This window comes from Coturnix japonica, chromosome 5 (genome assembly GCF_054131305.1).
Source record: "Coturnix japonica strain WE chromosome 5, WE-NBRP24, whole genome shotgun sequence".
Classification (NCBI taxonomy): Eukaryota; Metazoa; Chordata; class Aves; order Galliformes; family Phasianidae; genus Coturnix; species Coturnix japonica.
In genome coordinates, this window is record NC_140667.1 from 45,195,855 (window position 1) to 45,215,454 (window position 19,600).

A 19,600-nucleotide genomic window follows, 5' to 3' on the forward strand; every position below is an offset into this window, starting at 1 on the left:
ACTTTGTTTAATGTACCATATATTTCAAGTAACTTATTTTGTCCTAATTATGATTGTAATAACCCCAAGAACCTATTTTAAGGAATGTAGAGAGTAATCCTGCTTTGAACAAGAAAAGTTAATAGATGAAGTGGTCATACTTTTTGCTACTTTGTTGTAATGCCCAACAATGCTGAATTGTTTAAATTTATGTGGCTTCACTTGGCTGTCATTGGTTGCTGTTAAGATCTACTGTGCTAGACTGGAGCATTCATTAGCAGCTAGAATCATCTTCCAGGAAAATAATTCAGGTTATTTCACTATCAAATTTTGGATTAAAAAATTCTCAACTCAGAACAATTATCCCAACTTCAGATTAATTTATATATATCTGCTCATTTTTTGGACATCTTTTCCCCTTGACATAGACAAACCACAATGTAGTACTTCAGTATCCTCCACCCTCAGTGTATTAAACAGACATCCTATGCCCCGTTCCCAGTCCCTCTTTTGTTTCTTCACCACCAAGGACTGCCTTAGCTCACTTTGCCAGGGCATCATGCATGCCATTCCCCACTCTGATTCCTAAATCACTTCCCAGTAAACTAAACTCAGGATACACTGCCCCTTTTTTTTAGTGTACTGTGTTCTTTGCACCAGATGACAGCAATCTTTGCTATGTTAAAGTGTATTTTGCTCAAATGAGCCCACATTTCCTGATCATTACAGCAAATGTTGCCATTTTTTTCATCAATAGTTACTTTTGTTTATTTCCAGAATACTGATAAGAATCTGAAAAAACTTTTAGTTTATATGTATTAATATTAGAAACTATTTAATAGATTTATATTAGCTTCTATCCTGTCAAATATTTCTACATGCTGTTTTTAATATTTTCAACATACACTCAATTTGCACTTCATTGTGCTAAGTTTTAAAGTGCATCTTTTGATACCGTGGTGTTTATCAGATGTCCAGATATGCTATGGCAATCACATTGTCCAAGTTCAATCTCTAATTTTGCAATAGTTGTAGATATTTTACCTTGAGTTTACATATTCAAGCATTAAGAAATCATTTAAACAGCAAGGATCTAAGGGAGGTCTCTGTGAAGATACTTATGTAGTATGTCCCTTTGGCAGCATGGACTTAAAATGAACACAATAGAGCTTTTATCTGTAAGCAACAATCTTAATACATCTGAAGCTCAAATGTAGAAAAAAAAAGGGGGGGGGGAGGGGGGGAAGGGAGGGGAAGGGGGTTGTTAATAATTATGTGGCTAAACACCCCTCAGTAGGCTGAAGAAGATGTCAAGAACATCCTAGTGAGAAGAACTGATCATGAAAAGATCAGTGGCAGATTTTCTCAGATTTTCTAAAAATACTCATGCTTTGTACTGTGTTTAAATTCTTCAGACTACCTGCTGCAGTACTCAGACTTATTTGTAATTTGTTTGCCTGAAGAAAGTTGGTTCTGAGAAAGAAGAAAGGTTGAACTTATCTGTTTCTGCTGGTTTTTATACTCTGTACTGAGGTCTTGCCACGAACAGATTCCAGCAGGGAACTAACATGATAGTGTCAAGACTTAGGACCTGATTCAAGTTACAGTCCAGTCTAGTACAGAATGAAGTCTGATGTACTTCACACTTCCACAATCTCCTCTCATCTGTAAAGATCACAACCCTGCCCTTTCATTTCTTTTTAGAGGTGAGAGGAGGAACAGCGGAGCTGTTCCAAGCCCCACTTTTGTGTGTATCTCCAGCATATATCTCATGCATTCCTTGTTTTCCTCAGAACCACGAGGAAAATTCATTCTATTGAAATGCTAATAGAGGAATAAACTGTATAATAAGACTGCATTCCCTTTGGGCCTACATGTAATTTACACATAAAATGAAATTGCACATGGCCTTGTTTCATAGCATATTTGTTTAATTATCTGTCTTATAAAGCCTTTTTCAATTAATTTTCAATATTTAAAAAAGAAATAAAAAATTCGATTTATCTGTGTACCTGATAATTAAGTACAGTTTGGGGAATAATTACATTATCTAATAGTAGAAATTTGTCCAGCCCCAATAACTGGCATTTTTCAACAGTTTTGCTTGCTTTCATGTTCTCCAACTATTCCAATTCAAAGTAAGTTCATATTCTATGAATATTTCTCATTCCCTGCTGGTAACGCTAAACACTGATCAGTTGATCAAAATTACTCTGCTTTTCCTGACAATAACTTCTGACAATTAATATATTAAATATAAACAGAACCATGCTAATCTGAATCTCTCTGAGAGGCCTGTTTGTACAGTTTTGGTGTTATACCAAGATAAATACAAACAACACAACTATGAAAGTATTTAGGTTTTTAATTTTTCATGAGATCTCAGCACCTTTGAGAAACATACAGTTTGACACACTGTGCTGAATTCTGATGGTCATTGTCCAAGAGCGCTGAAATATCCTTGTGCAATTTTAGTTGGAATAGGTACTGGAGAACAATATAACAAGATTAAAAAAGAAAAAAAGAACAAAAAGACACGTTCTATGGTGTTGATTTTAGTAAAGTAGGAACAACAGAATGATTGTCTGAAAACAATTAGCACCAAAGAAGAAAAAACTTAAGCCAGTGAGGTCCCAAGTAGCAACCCCTGAGTCAAAATCACCCTGTCATCTTTTTTCCTACTGGGGAGATAATGAAAAGTTGTTTGAGCAATACCTCCTGTTGTATGTATAGCCTTCCTCTCCTTTCTCTGTGTGATCCGTCTAGAAGTGACCAACACAACTTTTCATGGTGTAGCAAAGGGATGAGGTATCCTCCTATAGCTGCCTTGCTAAGCATTATCCTAGACTGCTTCCCTCTTTACTTTAGTTCACTGTACATGGGAAAACACATTTGCCAAAGCTCAAGCAACCTGATTTGGACTAAAAGAGGGCAGGAAAAAGGACAAGCAAAATGTGCAGTTTGGTTTTTCAGGGTAAACAAATACAATCACCTAATTATGATGGCTGAATGAAGGTAGAATCATAGCTAATGTCATCTGTTGTTTGCACCAAGATGGTCAAAGCAAGAAGCACTGCTTCTACAGCATATATACCCAATGTGGAATGATACAGAAGTTAGCACTGTCCCTAAGTGAGGATGAAAAGCAAATTCTTGCAGCATTCCATGTTCTTGATTCCATGAAGTAGCAGTGAGGGGCATGATTTATCAGTGGGACTCAGTAGGTCAGGTTGATAGTCGTACTTAATGGCCTTCTCCAATTTAAATGATTCTAATAAGAACCTAGGAAGTGTCCTTGCCTAACCCACAGTTTGGGACAAGCTGTAGCAAAATGCATGCCACATCTGTGTGGGCTTCTCCATCAAGCAGAAATGCTGGAGCTGTTCTATCCTCATGGGTGTGATTAGCTATACGCTGTTTAGATACATTATGCTAGAGTCATACCCATTTTGTCACTTAACAGATGTGGTAAATAACACTTTAAATTCCATGCAATTTTGTTTAAGGAAAGAATATTCCATCTATACAACACTGAAGTGTTCTGTTCCTAAATACGAGATATAGGAAGTAAGATGGAAAGCAGTTATGTCATGCATTTCACCACTCAGCACCAAGCAAAGGCTGATTTGTGTAATTAGTATGCTAGGGGAAGATATAATGAAAAAGCATTAATGAAATTTCTCCTCAGTAGGCTTCTTCAATACCAGTACTATTAGTTGTCAGTTATAGTTTCTGTTGCAGATTCACGTTAGGAAAGTGAGTGGGACAGTGGGGTTTCAGGTCAAGTACTTGCCAGATGCCTGACAAAATAAAGATCAGGCTTTCTTCAGACCATCAAACATCTTATAGCAAAGCTTGGCTTCTCAGCTAAGGCTGTCCACTTCCCATGAACACAGTGCTACTCAGCTTGCAATCCTGATAGAGGAAATATTAACCAAAAAAAAAAAAAAAAAAAAAATTAGTTGAGAAACAGCCTTACTAGCTCCACTTAAGCCTTCAACATTTCCACCTACTTCTTTCCTCCCTCCACTTCTGGTTTATACCAGCTCACACTGTAGCTAATCCTGCCTGGTGCTGGCAATTAGGCTCGTTAACACCCTCCTTGCAGAAGGTTTGCTCTCCAATTAGGCTACATGCCCCATTCCAGGCAGACGGAATAGAACAGAAAAGAAAGCAACAGTTCTCTGTGCTGTAGTCCCAACAGCATCTGCAGGGAGGCCTGACAGCAAAAGGTAGAGCTTTTAACCCCTGATCTGTCAAGGCAGTTTAGCACACTGGAAGACAACATAGCTCAGTTTCCGATTAAAACAGATTTACTAAATAAATATCTTGTAGGAGTCACAACTGTATCTTTTCCAAGATTAGTACTTAACTCTTACTGTTTTCAAGGGATTTTAATGGCTTTACAGTTAAATTGTAAAGCTATTCTGACATAAGTCCTGTAATATCTGCTCCAAAAGAAATGCCTCCTATTTTATAATGTTGGCCCACAATATCAGAGGGAGATATTGGTGGTACTGCAGTGGAGGGTGAATCTACTCACCAGTGACCCATTACATTTTGTTGCCATATGACAGGTGACAGGAGAGGGACAGTCTGACAAGGTGGCATCTGATATTGAAGTGTGTATGAAACAGTGGAGTGTCATTGAATTTGTCCATTCATCAACATTTGCTAAACATTTCTGGAAAGCATACAGTGGCTGTGAGCACAGTGAGGTGGTGGGTGGTGCATTTCAGCAGTGGTGACAGAGATGCAAAAGACAAGCAAAGTTCCAGATTGCCATACAGATTTTTATGAGCACAACATAACAATTGTTCATGCTGATGAAAATGCACAGGTAATGGTGGTGACTATAATGCAAACCACTGTTTTGTAGCTGAGAACTTGTTCTATCATTGTTATTGTAATGTTTGTATCTGTTGTAGTTTCTGTGGAAATAAATAAGAAGCATTGCTGCTGGAGTGACCCATGTACATTCAGTTCCACCATAAGCAATTTGTTGATATAGTGAAGCATATGGTTTTGGGGATATGAATGGAGAACATGTCTCTTAGAAAAGTGTTTCACTACCCATGGCTGGTGGCTTTCAGATGGGTCAAAGAATACGCCCCGGTGGGGATATGACACCAAAACTGCTCTAATGAGAATGCTTTCTGAATATCATAACACATCAGATTGACTTGATTTTCTTGTAATAACCCCTGTGTTTCTGTTTGATCATAAGAATAAATAAGAGAGTAATTGGAAGATATCCACTGGTGGTGGTGACATGAGAGTGGCTTGGTTGGCATAAGGCTGTAAGGAATGACTGCAGTTTTCATCATAGTACTACAGTCTGTATTCTGTCAGCAGCATGGGTGGGTTTCAAATGATACCTGTCAAACACAGAGTTATTTAACTTCATTCTTGCATTAGTAGTTGTACTGAAGTTAACAAGACTCTTGTTGAAGGTCAGGCCTCTTACTAAGCATATATATTCTGATTATAAACAAAATAAATTCTGAGAAAGTAATACCTACAAAATCCCTAGTCTTGAAACCGGCTACAATTCAGCAAAGTTTATTTTGTTCCATATTACATTTTCTTCATGCATTTTGGGGCCATTTATGATAGAAGCATTAACAGAAAATAATGCTCATGTACAACCATCAGTTGTTTTCCATACTGCTGGAGATTTAATGTTTCACTTGTGTGAAGGCTTAGTAGAAGAACACTGAGGAATCCAACGTGGACATTCTTTAGCTTGGATTGGTGAATTGACGCTTCAGTTATTTGTGAAATAGCAATAATAGCATTGTCAGCAAATTAAAATCTAAAAGCAACTACTCTGTTTTTTTCTTTTAGGATCTATCTCCTAGTAATATTTCATTGAAAAGAATGTTAAAACATTGAGGGCTGCTCTTGCAGCTATGCAGTGTTCAAATTCCATCTAAATGAAATCAATTTCATTTAGTAAAAATTAAATTGGTAAATATTAAATTTCCTTTAAAGGTGATTCTACTTCCTATAATACAACCTCTGTAATCCAGACTTATTCTTTAAGACTTGAAACCCTGTTGACAGGTTTCAGTGGACATTGTTTATTTGCAGCTTTTGACTTTGATAACACATAGTTAATACAGAATAGAGGAAAATAGGCATATACTCCCTGGAATCAAACAAGCATACATGACCCTTCTCTTTTTCAGACAGCCATTTCCACTCAACTCCATTGCAGATTGGCAGATCAGAGCAGAGAGGATGGCACAGAAAGGAAAGTAGCAGATACAAGGACAACAGAAGAAGGTGACAAAATGCAGAGAATACCAAGGGTGTTGTAGAAGATTATATCAAGAGAAAGAACCCCAAGCTATGGAGATGTGGAAAGTGTATTTTGTAGAGTGGTTGAAGATGTCACACTCAAATATCTTTTCCTTGAGATAATGATGTTTTTGACAGAACAACAATTTTCATAGGTAAATTTGTCATTTGGGGGAATTCTTGTTTGCTGACATGTTTCAAAAAAAACAAGCAACTGAGATTTTGGTTGCTGAAAATTAAATATTTTTTTTTTGCTGTGTTGTGACAGAGTTTAGAAAAAAATATAATTCCTCAAGGAATCTTTTTTATTGAAATAAAATATTAGAATTATTTAAAAAAAAAAAAAAAAAAAAGAGCTGGAAGGAAAATACCAAACTAATACCAAACTACCAAAAATAGAAGCAAGATGGAGTATATCTGGGGAAATCTTTGTGGAAAGGAAAATGATCAATGGAAAGAGAAACCCTAACGGGAGATTAAACAAAAAAGGGCAAGAAAAAGAGATTAAAAAAACAAAAAACTTCTTTTTCTTGTGTTCCCTGCAAATTACAGTAGACATCTCCTTTTGCATGTTTGCAGTCTGCCAAGAGACTCAAAATTTCAGCTAATCTTGTTCACTACATTTCTTGAATTTATACTTTTATTAATGGAGGCATGTTTGAAATCAGTAGGAAGAATTAATGGCTGTACATAAAGTGGCAAGAGGAACACAGGTGATGCTGTGTTGGTAGAGCTGAAGCACAGTTGGGGTGTAGTATATGCTCACCCTCCTGAGGGATGCGTATTTTAACATGGCTTTCAAAGATTCAGCCTGTACTGCGAGGGAAGATAGTTACAGAGCATTTGCAAGCCTAGGGGAGTCCAAAAGTTGAGAACTGAGGATTTTTTTTTGTTTTATTTAAAAGTTGTAACTGCACACCTAAACTTCTCCAACTTCACTGTGCTCTACCCCACAGTTCCTATGGTGCTGCCACTTTTCTGTGCCTTTCCTTTTTGTCTTCCCTGAGATCCCCACTGCTATCTTATATATAACTCATGTTCTTTTTAGCTCTTCTTTCTCTGCTCCAGCTCTCATTTTACTATCCCCATTCTGATCCCACCTTTGTGCTTTTCTGCAGTACTCAGAAACCCCTCAAAGCCAGGGTTTGAAACATACCCCAGAGAAGAAAGGCTGCCCTGGTTTATATGTTTACAGGCTTTAAGCCCAGTTCTGATCAGGATTTATTTTATCATGTCAATGTGTGGTAACAACACAGTCCTTCCCATTGTCTCCTGAGTAAACCTACTCAGACTAGTTAAAAAATACAAGCCAAACCCTACATTTACAGTGAGTCCTATCACTTGCTTAAGCTTTAATTGTGTTGTTAACAGCCACAACTAAACAATTAAAAGGAAAGATGAGACCAAACATTTGTCCTAGGTGGAAACTTCTGCTTGAAAAGACAGACATACAAAACAAGGGAGAAGCCAGTGTATTTGCCTCTTCCTGTGATCTCTAGATTTTCAAGCAAAAGGATCATTTCTAGGGTTCTATGCCTGGTTTTTTTGTTTGTTTGTTTGTTTGTTTTTTTGTTTTGTCATAAGATCTCAGTACTTGGAAGTCTTTTTTTTCTACTCCTAATTTGCCTGGAGCAAGGCTTTTATCTAGACTTTTAGCCAAGAGGCACCTGCTGAAATATTCATTGACAGAAATTGTGCCATGGGTGTTTTTCCCCATTTGTCCAGTTCTGTGTCATTAAAATAGGTTGAGTACAATGAAAATAGAATTTGACACAGAAGAATGGCATCCTTTCAAAAACTTTATATAATAGGCAATTAACCCTTTTCTGTGCGAGAATTTGAGTACTAAAGACTGCTGAAAAGTTCTCTTAGTCAATGGTCCTTTTCCAACAATTCAAAATGGAACTGAAGATTATAACTTCAATTTGTGTGAGAATCAAATCTGCAAGCTTTCTTGAGGATAAAATTAAGATTTTGATTGATTGTTGATTTTTGTACTGGTCTCTAACTGAAGGTAATGATCATTTGGCAAATGCATATTTGAGAAAATGCAAAAAATACCAGAAACTTTAAAATTTTATAGTTTGTACCTAAAGTTTATCTATCCTTCTCTCCTTCCTTGCTGCTTTCTTTTTTGCCTTTCTGCCTACCTGCCTTGCTTTTCCTAATGCTTAGGTAATATAAAATCATTCAAAAGACACTTTTGTTTTGGTTTTGGTTCTGGAAATGGTAGTGACAGGTTTCAAAAATCTCAGAGGACAAAAATAATATTGAATCAAAGAGTACCCCCCAAGTATATACAATTAAGCTTGGGATACTGATGACCTTATACAAGACTGGCCTCATAGCCTACCAGTTAGCCTTGCTTTGAGCAGGGGTCAGGCTGGGTGAACTCTCAAGATCCCTTCTGACCAAAAATTGTTCTCTCATTCTGTTTTATGGTTCTAATATTAGCAGATACTCAGTGTACAGAGAGCAAGGAGTATTTTTTAAAAAATGAGTTTCATATTTAATCAGTTTTACTGTTGCAAAGTATGATATTACTTTACCCTATGTTTGAGGATCTAATCTGAGGTCTTATCTGATTGTCTTCACGAGAACATAAATCCAGTGACATACAAGCAATTTCCTGGTAGACATGCTGGAAACTTACTTTCATGGTTCATGTAGGATTCTGTTTCCTGATTACACAGGCATGTAATATTTTAACAGTCTTTCTCTGTAGATATCAAACTACATGATGGGTAGTCACAAACAAAGTGTAAACATTTTGAAATTGAGAAATATTTAATGGTCTCATGTGTATAAAAACAGATGCACAAAGAAAGCAAGGAGGTATCTCAAGATTTTGCAGCAGTAATTGCAAGCACAACTGTGCATCTCCATAGTATATAGAGCATGCAGCCAATGGGCAGAAAAGGGTGTGACAGTTTAATAGGCTATCACTTTATCTCTTTGGCTACCACAACTGTGAACTCCTTATAAAACTGCCAGAATTTAAACAGTATTACTTTCTTAGATAAGTTTTAGCAAAACTTCTAGAATTGCAGTGTCAGGTCTTGCAACCACCGCCTGCATCTTTCTCTGTTACTCCCATCCTCCCTTACACCAGGCAGAATGCCTACAGGTATGAGCAGAGTTCCTCTGGGCAGTTTAATGGCTGTTCTCTGTGATCTTTGGACATAAATACTTCTCCAATGAGTTAATCTGTTCAGACATAAAGGCCTTAACAATTAGTACTACTTCATGAGTAACACTATTGATATGTTTAAATATGTCTATATCCAGTAAACTCTTTGTATGATGCATAGATTATGAGAAAAGTTAAAATTAATGACTGGTATATATTTTTATTATTTAAAGAAGTAAATATATAAAATAACTCAAATTAGTGACCAGATAAAGCGCATGTAAATTATAGGACAGAAGTAGAGAGCAAATTTTTCATTACCCCATTGAAATTTGAGCTTTCTCCTCAGCTTCGGGTTTCATTGGTTTGTCACGTATATAACTGAAGGCATGGCTTTCAGCTCACTGATTACACTGTGGCAATCAACTATGACCTGAAGTGTGATTTTTCCTGACATTCTCCACTTACCAATAGATGCTGGAAACCATTTTCACCACAAACTGTATTTTACAAGATGCAGTGTCAGGTCTGAATAAAATAATGTTACAGTTTTGGTTTTCCAGATAAAGTTTTCTGATGGAAATGTATCGCATAAGCCTAGAAAACAAAATCACAGTACGAACTCTTCAAAGAACTTTAGTTTTTTGACAGTCTGATTATTCCTGTACAGGATGACAAGACTTTATTAGGGAGAGCAAAGGCAGAATGTTTTGAAGAAAAATCACTCAGTGGAAGGAAAATTTGTTGTGTTAGAAATACACATTTGCTTGGGTTGCAGTTTATTAGCTATATATTTATTCTTATCCAGCAAACCTTTCAATATACGCACAAATAAATAAATAAATAAATGTTAAGTTCAGTGAAGAACCTGGAATATTTTAAAGTAAGACAATCTGATACTTGCTGACATTTGGGTAATAGTAAAGAGTCAGAGAGTCACTGAATATCTGTGATCTTCCCTAGGTAACATCTGTTGGGTTGTAACCTCAAAGGTGCATCAGAATGCCTCAAGGTCACTGAATTCTAGGTACGTCTGTGGTGGGTGGTAGCTCAGTGAGAAGTTTAAGAATCACAGCTGAAGATTTACCCTATGCCTTCCTAGACTTTTCTCAGTCTCTTATGCTCCATAGATATCATAAAGTCTTTCAAAATAGAGATGAAGATCTGAACAAGAATTTTAAGTTTATACAGAGACACGAACCTCATGGAAGCCCTGAAGAAAGTGTTTTCGACTGTTAGATGCTGACAGTGTCCATGCACTACCCTGTTTTATTCTAAAAAGAAGGAAAAGATCCAAAAAACAGAGACGGAAGGGAAGGGAAGGAAAAGGAAGTGAAGTGAAGGGAAGGGAAGGGAAGGGAAGGGAAGGGAAGGGAAGGGAAGGGAAGGGAAGGGAAGGGAAGGGAAGGGAAGGGAAGGGAAGGGAAGGGAAGGGAAGGGAAGGGAAGGGAAGGGAAGGGAAGGGCTTCAGCTGTTTTGGAGTTTCTCAAGCAGGTACTTACTAAAGGGAACTTACCCATTTATGAGTAAGTGCACTAGATTTATTCCTTTATATATATATATAATGTGAGGTTATATTTTCATTTTTCTGTAATATAAACACTGAGAAAAGACTTTGTTGGAAAGATCTTGTGTCCAGTCAGAACTCTGTATATATATCAGATTCTGCTTTCAGGAACTTTGGTGTAAAACTGGTGTATTGAAGTCAGTTGAGTTAATTCCAGATTTACAGTAGCATAACTGGCAGTGGATATTGGCCTTTGGCTGCTTTTTTCAGATGTTCCTTGGTGCATAGTAGCATATGCACTATTTCAAGGGGAAGAAGTCATAATGTTGCCATGATAGAAGTACAAGTGCAGACTAGTATGTTAGAGAACAGTTCTTGATTACATCAAAATTGACTAAGACAAGACAGACTGCTTCATTGACTTAATGCAGCTGTGGGATCTGAAATATTCTAATGGAAATGGCATTGGTGTTCTTAACAACCACCTTTAAGACCAGGCTTCTGCATTAAAAATAAAAATGAAAAGGCAGAAAGGAACGTGCTATGACAAGCCGCAGTAAATGAAAAGTAGAATTTTAGTGGATAAATGTAGAAATATTTTTCTAAAATAAATCTAGTAACTGTATAACACCATGAACTGTAGTCAGAAAAATATAATCTAATAAAAAGGCACATGTATTCGTTGCTAAATGAACTTTCTCTACTACTCAGCTGTACTCAGTCCAACCTAACATGCGAATAGTAGGATAAGCTTCACTCAGCCCTCCAATGGGAAGTATTAGCAGTTAAATATAGCAATTCTGATCGTGATAAATAAAATGAGATGAAGAGTTGCAATATACTACTTTGTGTCCCAGGATGATGAAAACAGTTAAAATTTATGCATCTGGCGCAGGAAAGAATGATCATGATAACAGCTGGATTTAATTTCAGTATTTAAATCGTGATCTTTGATTGGACACAGTCAGTTTTTTTATATGAAGAGCAAATATATTCCAACTTTTCTCTTTTAATTCATTTATTAACCAATTCAGCAGTGACTTTTCCAAATGTTTTCCCAATATTCAGCATGAATTTGCTGGCTTTGGTCAATTCTCCTAACAGTGCATGTGGATATGCGGATATGTGATATACAGCTCCTGAGAGTAAATTAATTAAGAATTCCAAGTGAATATTTTTCAAGCTGTTATGTAATAACTTCCAAGAAAAACTATATTGAAGCTACAGATTCAGCTTGGACTGTTGCAGAAATCTCACATGTTGTTGGCAGCTCTTGGCTTGGACAGGTACAGTCTTGGCTGGGTAAGGAACTGGCTGGAGGGCCAGGCCCAGAGAGTGGTGATGAATGGAGTTAAATCCAGCTGGCAATAAGTCACGAGTGGTGTTCCGCAGGGATCAGTGCTGGGGCCTGTCCTCTTCAATATCTTTATTGATGACCTGGATGAGGGCATTGAGTTCACTTTCAGTAAATTTGCAGATGACAGTAAGTCGGCTGGAAGTATCAACCTGCCTGGGGGTAGTGAGGCCCTGCAGAGGGATCTGGACATGCTGGATAGCTGGGCTGAAGCCAATGGGATGAGGTTCAACAAGACCAAATGCCAGGTCCTGCACTTTGGTCACAACAGAAGAGTGTTTTGCTTAAAACATTGGTACAAATATGGTTTTTAGTTGAAGGAGGGAAAACATAAGTTAGATGTCAGGGGGAAGTTCTTTGCTATGAGAGTGCTGAGGTGCTGGCTGTGGATGCCCCATCGCTGGAGGTGTTCAAGGCCAGTTTGGATGGGGCCCTGGGCATTCTGGTGTGGTATTAAATGGGGAGGCTGGTGGGCCCTGCCTGTGGCAGGGGTTTGGAGCTTCATGATCCTTGGGGTCACTTCCAACCCAGGCCATTCTGTGATTCTGTGATTCTTTGGAGGAAAAGGAGGTTATGTCTATCCTGTTCTTACAATTCAGCCTCTAAAATAGCCAGTTAGGTCTAGAAGTACGTACACATGCAGGTATTTACTACACAGCCTTTATGCCACCTTTACTCTCTTATTTTCCATTTGGAATGAAAAATTTTCCTGAGAAGTTAGTAGCTTCCAATGTCCTTTACTTTTCATTCCTGACAAGGATAGTGAACTGGAAGAAAAACTGCTTACGTAATCTTATTTATTCTAACAAATATAAAGATCTGTTAGATAAAACACACACTATTCCTATTTGTCTAAGCTGCAGAAAAAAAAAAAACAAAAAAAAAAACAAACAAACAAACAAAAAAACCCCACCCAACATTAGGTATTGATACCCAAAATTTAAGCACAGATCACATTCATTTGAATAATTTGTGCCTTAAAAATTGGATGAGAATGGTCTTCAACAAATTATTTCAGATATCTTCAATTAGTTTGAAGAAGTTTCTGCTAACTTGTCATATATTTGGCTTTGCTCCACAGAGAGTTAGATTAATGGCACACCATTGTATGGAGATAGTTTTTTGTGGAAAACCTGGGCTTGATTCTGTCTTGCCAGACAGCTCCTGAAAATGCAAGACCTTGAATGAGCTAAAATATACGAAAAAAGGTACTCAAAATCAAGATGGTGCTCATGGAGAAAGAGATCTCAGAGTGTTACTCTCCCCTTATCATCTACTCTAAGCATGTGGAAATCCACCCAAACTCCCTTAGTTCCTTGTACTGAACATCTCTGTAGAATTTGCTCCTTTCATTTAAATTCATACATAGTACTTCTCTAAAGTAGTAAAGATTTATCCAACATTTTATGTTTAAATACGGAACTCAAAAGTCTAATCACAATTTAATTTGACAAAATACATACATACTTTATGGTCAATCATCCAGATCTGTTACAAGGTCCCTTGGCTTTGGAATTACTAAATCTCAAATGGTACTATATATGAGCCTTGTCTGACATGACATATATTGAAACACACTGTGGAACGATTGCTTAGAGATGAGAACTTTGCTACACTTTTAGTGAACCAAAGCTAAGAGGCAAATTATTCAATTATAGTAAGTTTACAGTAGCTTAATATTTGATAGAAGTGGTTCTTCTATCATTAGAGCACCATAGTAAAAACCCTCAAGCGGCAAAATAGCTCTGGAAATGCTGAGGATGTTTTAGCTACTTATCAAGAAAATTCATCTATCTTGATTTTTTAATGAACATTTTGGATCTTCGTTCAATAAAGGCTGAAATGCATTTAGTTTGTATGAGGGTTGCTCCAAAAGTAGTGCCTCCTATTTTGTTGGTTCATGATTTCAGAGGTGGATGTTTGTGGTAAGACTGTAGAGGTTGAACTTTTCCACCCATATTCCATTACATTTTGTTGCTATGTGATAAATGGCAGCAGAGGGGCCATCTGACAGAGGGGCATCTGACATTGAATACTGTATGAAGCAACTATATGGAATTGAATTATCTCATGCAGAAAAAAAATTGCACCCACAGACATTCATTAACACTTGCAGAATATTTATGGAGACCAAACAATGGATGTGAGCACAGTGAGGTGGTGGATGGTGCAGTGGTGACAGCAACAGTGCGTCACCTCTGTTGGTGCAGACTTTTACGATCACAGCATGCTTATTCATTGCTGATGAAAATGCACAGCAAATGCTAGTGACTATATTGAAAAAGAGTATTTTATAGCTGAGAACTTGCTCTATTAAATAGTGTTATTGTGCTCTTTGTATCTGTTGTAGTTTCCATGGAAATAAATAGATTGTCTACTTTCTACCTGGAGTACTGTGTCCAGATGTGTAGTCCTCCATACAGGATACACCTCCTCAGAGGTTCCTTCCAACTCCTCTGATTTTGTGATTCTGTAAAGTAGAACACACTACTTTCAGAGTGACCTATGTACCTTGGCAGCCCTTTTTATCTTGGATAGTAATGCACTAGAGGATGAGAGAGCAGTATAAGTTGTGGTAGGACTTATAGTGCTGTTATTAACCCAAAGGAAGTAATTGCTGTGGTATCTCTCGAAGAGTGTTAAATGCAAAGAAGTCTGCTCTCCTAGTATAATATACTGAGAAACCTAAAGAGGAAGAATGAAGTCACCATTATATGTCTCCCCATGGATCTCTGACTAGTTGGAGAAGACTCTTTGTAAAATTGGTCAAGAGAATTAGTTTTGTCAGGCAAGTGCTAGAGATTCTTGAACTTGGGAACACAGAAGCCTATGACAAGATTTCAAAGACTAGTATTAAGGCTTTGTCAATCCTCTCTAAAGACATATATTAGGTTTATATCCAATGGATGTATTATTTTTAGTTTATATCTATATAAAAACAACAGTAACAGATTGAAATATGTTTCAGCTTACCAGTTTGGTTTATATTCAGCAATGAGGCTGCTCACTTTCCAAAATGGAGGATGATATTACTTACAGTCTCAGTGATTATGTAATTATAGGACGTATATCCTGGAAAATCCTATGTAGGGTTAGTTATACCTGCTGATGAGAAATGTGTGAAGTAAGTTAAATTCCTTCTAGAGCTCCTCTCCAAACTCTCTCTTTTTACTACGGAAATAAAGGACATTCTGTGTATATTAAGGAAAATGAAACATCCTTTTCTTGGATGAAAACATTTATTTACCAGTAGTTAAGCATAGTCAACCTCAACCTTCTAAGAAGCTATGTGAACAAATAGTCAGGCCTTAATTATTTATTTAAAAAAACATTGTAAGCAATAAAAGTTCAGTAAACATTAGTACAACTAGTACTCTAAATTCAATCATTTAAGAGAAAATGATACTTCTTCAAAGAGGAATGCATGAGTGCTTAATAGAGATTGTTTTTTTTATGGTATTTGTACCTAGCTGCTATTTGGAAAATTATCTGTAGTTATAAGAATACAAAAAAACAACAAAAAGGAATCACAACAATCCTTATTTTCATAGTTCTTTGATCTCTGGATAAAGATTTGTCCATTTAGTGACATTTCTTCTCTGGATTCATAAATTAATCCAGATCCATATATGCTGCAACTTACTAGATTTAATGATAATATGCTTAGAGTGCTCAGTCATTTATCTTGGAATTAACTCTGTTATATTTGCTTCTGTGACACTGATAGTAAGTTACAGCAGTTTCATTTGATTCAGCCACTTATTTATTAAGTCTGAATATAACAGCAGTGCTGTAGTACAAAAGGTATACTGTTATTGTTAGTACTATCATCACTTATTACGAAAGCCCTTCACCTTTCTATTTCTCATATTGTAATGGGCAATTTAATCTAGACTAAGCAAAAAGATGCTATCTATAATGCAGAGAAGATGGAATATTTCTCTAGCCTTTTAACCCAAGAATTGTCAGTTTCTATCAGCAGTAGCAGGGCCTGACACTTAGGGTAGCTTGAACTTGTTTTGCATACTGTGAATTCTTACAACAGCAGCATGAATTGTGACAGGGGCTAATTAGCACTTCTACCCCCTCTGTTTGACTCTTTTATTTTTGATGACAAGTGCCAGAAGCAGTAAAGGAAGTTTAACTAAACCCAGATTAAGAAATTAGGCTCCAATCTTGCAAGTTAAAGAAGAAAAAGACATCTCTACATTTGTGTCAGGTACTTCCAAGTATGTGTGTGAGAGTGATATACTTTTATTCCTGTGCTCTGTATACAAAACTGTTTGCACCTCTTTTACATTTTAGAATACTACTTGCACTGACTTCCAGCTTCCCCATCAAGGTATCCAGATCCCAGTTAAACTAGTGACACATTTTCTGGTGGCTTCAGTTGACATTATTTTCTAATTTTATGTCCGTGAGATACAAGCTGGCATTTCTGTAAAATGAAATTGGACATGACACTTAATTGAACTCCACCCAATGGTACCGGCTCCTTTCGACCTTTGCTACTTGCTCTAAAGCTTTCCTGAAATCAGGTAAAATCCCATGGTCCAGGTATACATACAACCACTGGGGTCTAGAAGACTCCAATAAGAAACAAACATACAATCTATCTTTATGTTGTAATTATCTCTACTAATTATTTGTATTGTAGCAGTTTGTAAGAGCTTCATTCTAAATCTTTGCCTGTAACATGCTGTTCTACTCAGAAGTGATTTATAGTCTGTAACAACTTGTAGCATCACACAATGGTGATTACACAAAAACAAAGCCACACTAAGAAGTGAATGGGTCTTCTTAGCCCGTCCAGTGTCCTTATCACTAAGTATGCTGTCTGATCTATTTGTCTATCGTGTTTGCAGGTGCAGTGTAATTCCAGTACAAGGTAACAAGAACATAACTTTGCTGTCTATATGGAAAACACCCTGCCATGTACCATTGTCTTCTCTGTCTGAAACATAATATTTCTCTTAAATTAGCTATTGTATGTTTTTCCATAGTTTGTGCTCATGATTTGGCTATATTTATTTGTTGTATTTATATCAAACCTGCCTGCAACACAGACTTTATGTTCTGTGTTTGTATAGTGCCTAAGACAGATTGAGAACCTGACCTCTGATTAGGGGTCCTAGCAGTAGTGCACCACAAATACAAGCTGTATAAAGGCAGTGAAGAGCAAGGGTGTTAACGAGAGTGTAGCAACAAAAATAAAATGAAAATAGTCTGCAAAGTTTTAAGTAATGATGATAAATAGTTAAAAAAATAAAAGATCCAGTGTTCCTATTCATTACAGAACTTTGCATCTGCATAACATAATGTATATGAAAAGCCCCAAGATTTCAAAGATACTAGGCATATAATTTAAAATTAAGCTTCAAGTTATTGGAATACAGCCTCAATGAGGATAATTTGGAAAGTCTAATATGCACAATGAATTAATCACCTGGCAGACTGATTATGTCTTACTGAAATGTTGATCTCAACTATAATCACAACAAACTTTGCCAAACTGTTTAGAACTGAGGTGAACTGGAGAGTTCTTAGAGCAACATGCACATGGAGATTCAGCCTGACAGTGAAAGTTAGCAAAGTTCCATGATTCCTAGGGTAGGATATCCACCTACTTTGGGGAAAGGTTTTTCATGAAGCAGGATCAAAGATGGAGGTTTCTACTTTAGGAGTAAGGGGAGAGTTTCTGAACATTAAGTCTTAGAGAAATGAATCAAACTGAGGATGGGAAAAAGTAATGTGAACTTGTGAGCAGCCCATCAAAAAGACAATTAGTGCACTCTTAGTTTTAGATCTATATACCAGAACAATGAATACTTCTGGTATGCTTCTCTGAGCATGGTGCTTTTTTATGAGAGATGTTTTGATAGGTTGATAAGATGATTTGAGAGGTTCTTCTGGAGCTTGTAGGACACCACCTAAGGACTACCAAAACTATTCCCTTTATATCTAATTTTTGAAAGTCCAATTTATTGCATCAATCAACATGTTCTCTGTTCAAATGAGGGAGTCATTTGATTCAGGTTATTCTGGGAAAAATCCAAGCATTTTTTGCAAGCCTGAAAACCTAAAGTTGTGATCTAAAGTACCGTAAATTGCTGCAGATAGAGGGAGTATGGAGTATCTTTTGTTGTTTCACCTTAGACTGTTTTTTTCATCGTCAATAATAGTGGGGAGTTTTTGGCTTTTTGTTCTCTTTCCCTTTTGCTATTTGATGTTGGATTTTACAATTAATATAAGAGAGGTGGAAAGCAGGCCTTCTGCTTTTGGCAAACAACATCACAACTACTGCTTTGGTTTCTACCTGACTTGTTCTTTAATTACACAAAATTAAATAAAAGAACTTCCCCTCACTATATGTGTGTTTGGGAAATGTTCAGACACTCTTTCAAAAGTGCAGAACTTCAGTGCCTTTAGGATATAACAATGCTTTATTTGGATTCAAGTGATTAAAGAGCTAATTTTCTTAGTGGGAGGTTAGTACATTTTTACAGAGAACCTTACAGGAATATGGATACATTTGCATTCCACGGGGGCCCAGGGAATTCCAAATTCCCACCTCTCTGCTTGTAGCAGCAAAGACCATTAAAAAAAAAGTCAGTGTTTCATATCTTCTGAGTATGATGTCTTCCATAGCAGTAGCTGGAGACAGTCATGTTCAGTTTTCCCTAGGGTACTAACTTTTTTCTGAAGTTGTCTGTTTGGTATTTTAATTGTAAAGTCAGATAGATAATTTCCTCTACATCAATTTTCAAATGATGCTGTATATGTGATGTTCAGATTTTCTTTCTAATCAGCTTGGTTGATAATTTCAGAAAATATTGATTTCTTTCAAGTTAAAATTTTGGGTACAGGAGACAAAGATCAGAGCATAAAACCTGCAATACTACAAAGATTTTTACTGTGCTGTAGAACTGTTCCTGGTGAAAAACAAGTCTTAACTCTGATACTTTCCATTCTAAGTATATATCAGGATTGCAGCAGGTATTTGGAAGAAGTATTTTTCCTATTTTTTATGCCCAATCTATTTGCCAAATTAAGTCTGACAGTGCTCTTCATTGTCCTAATAAATAATTCGTCTGAAAGCTTTTCCATAGTTTTATCTGGAATGGAAGTGCCAGACTTACAGGATGAAGGGTATGGTCTCCAGTTGATAGCCAGACAGGCGTTTCACCCAGGAGGAATGGAAAATAATCAACATGGACTTTGGCCTGGATCCAGGAATTAGAACATTTAAGCTTGCAGAAATGTCACTGTCAATGACTATGTGTCATTGACTTTGGTTCATCTGAATGAAGACATTTCAAAGAAAATT

At 36.8% G+C, this 19,600-nt stretch overlaps 1 pseudogene; it reads left to right on the forward strand.

Annotated features, from left to right (window-relative positions):
- Positions 1-3,052: 3,052 nt before the first annotated feature.
- Positions 3,053-3,152, forward strand: LOC116653569 (U6 spliceosomal RNA; annotated as a pseudogene).
- Positions 3,153-19,600: the final 16,448 nt, after the last annotated feature.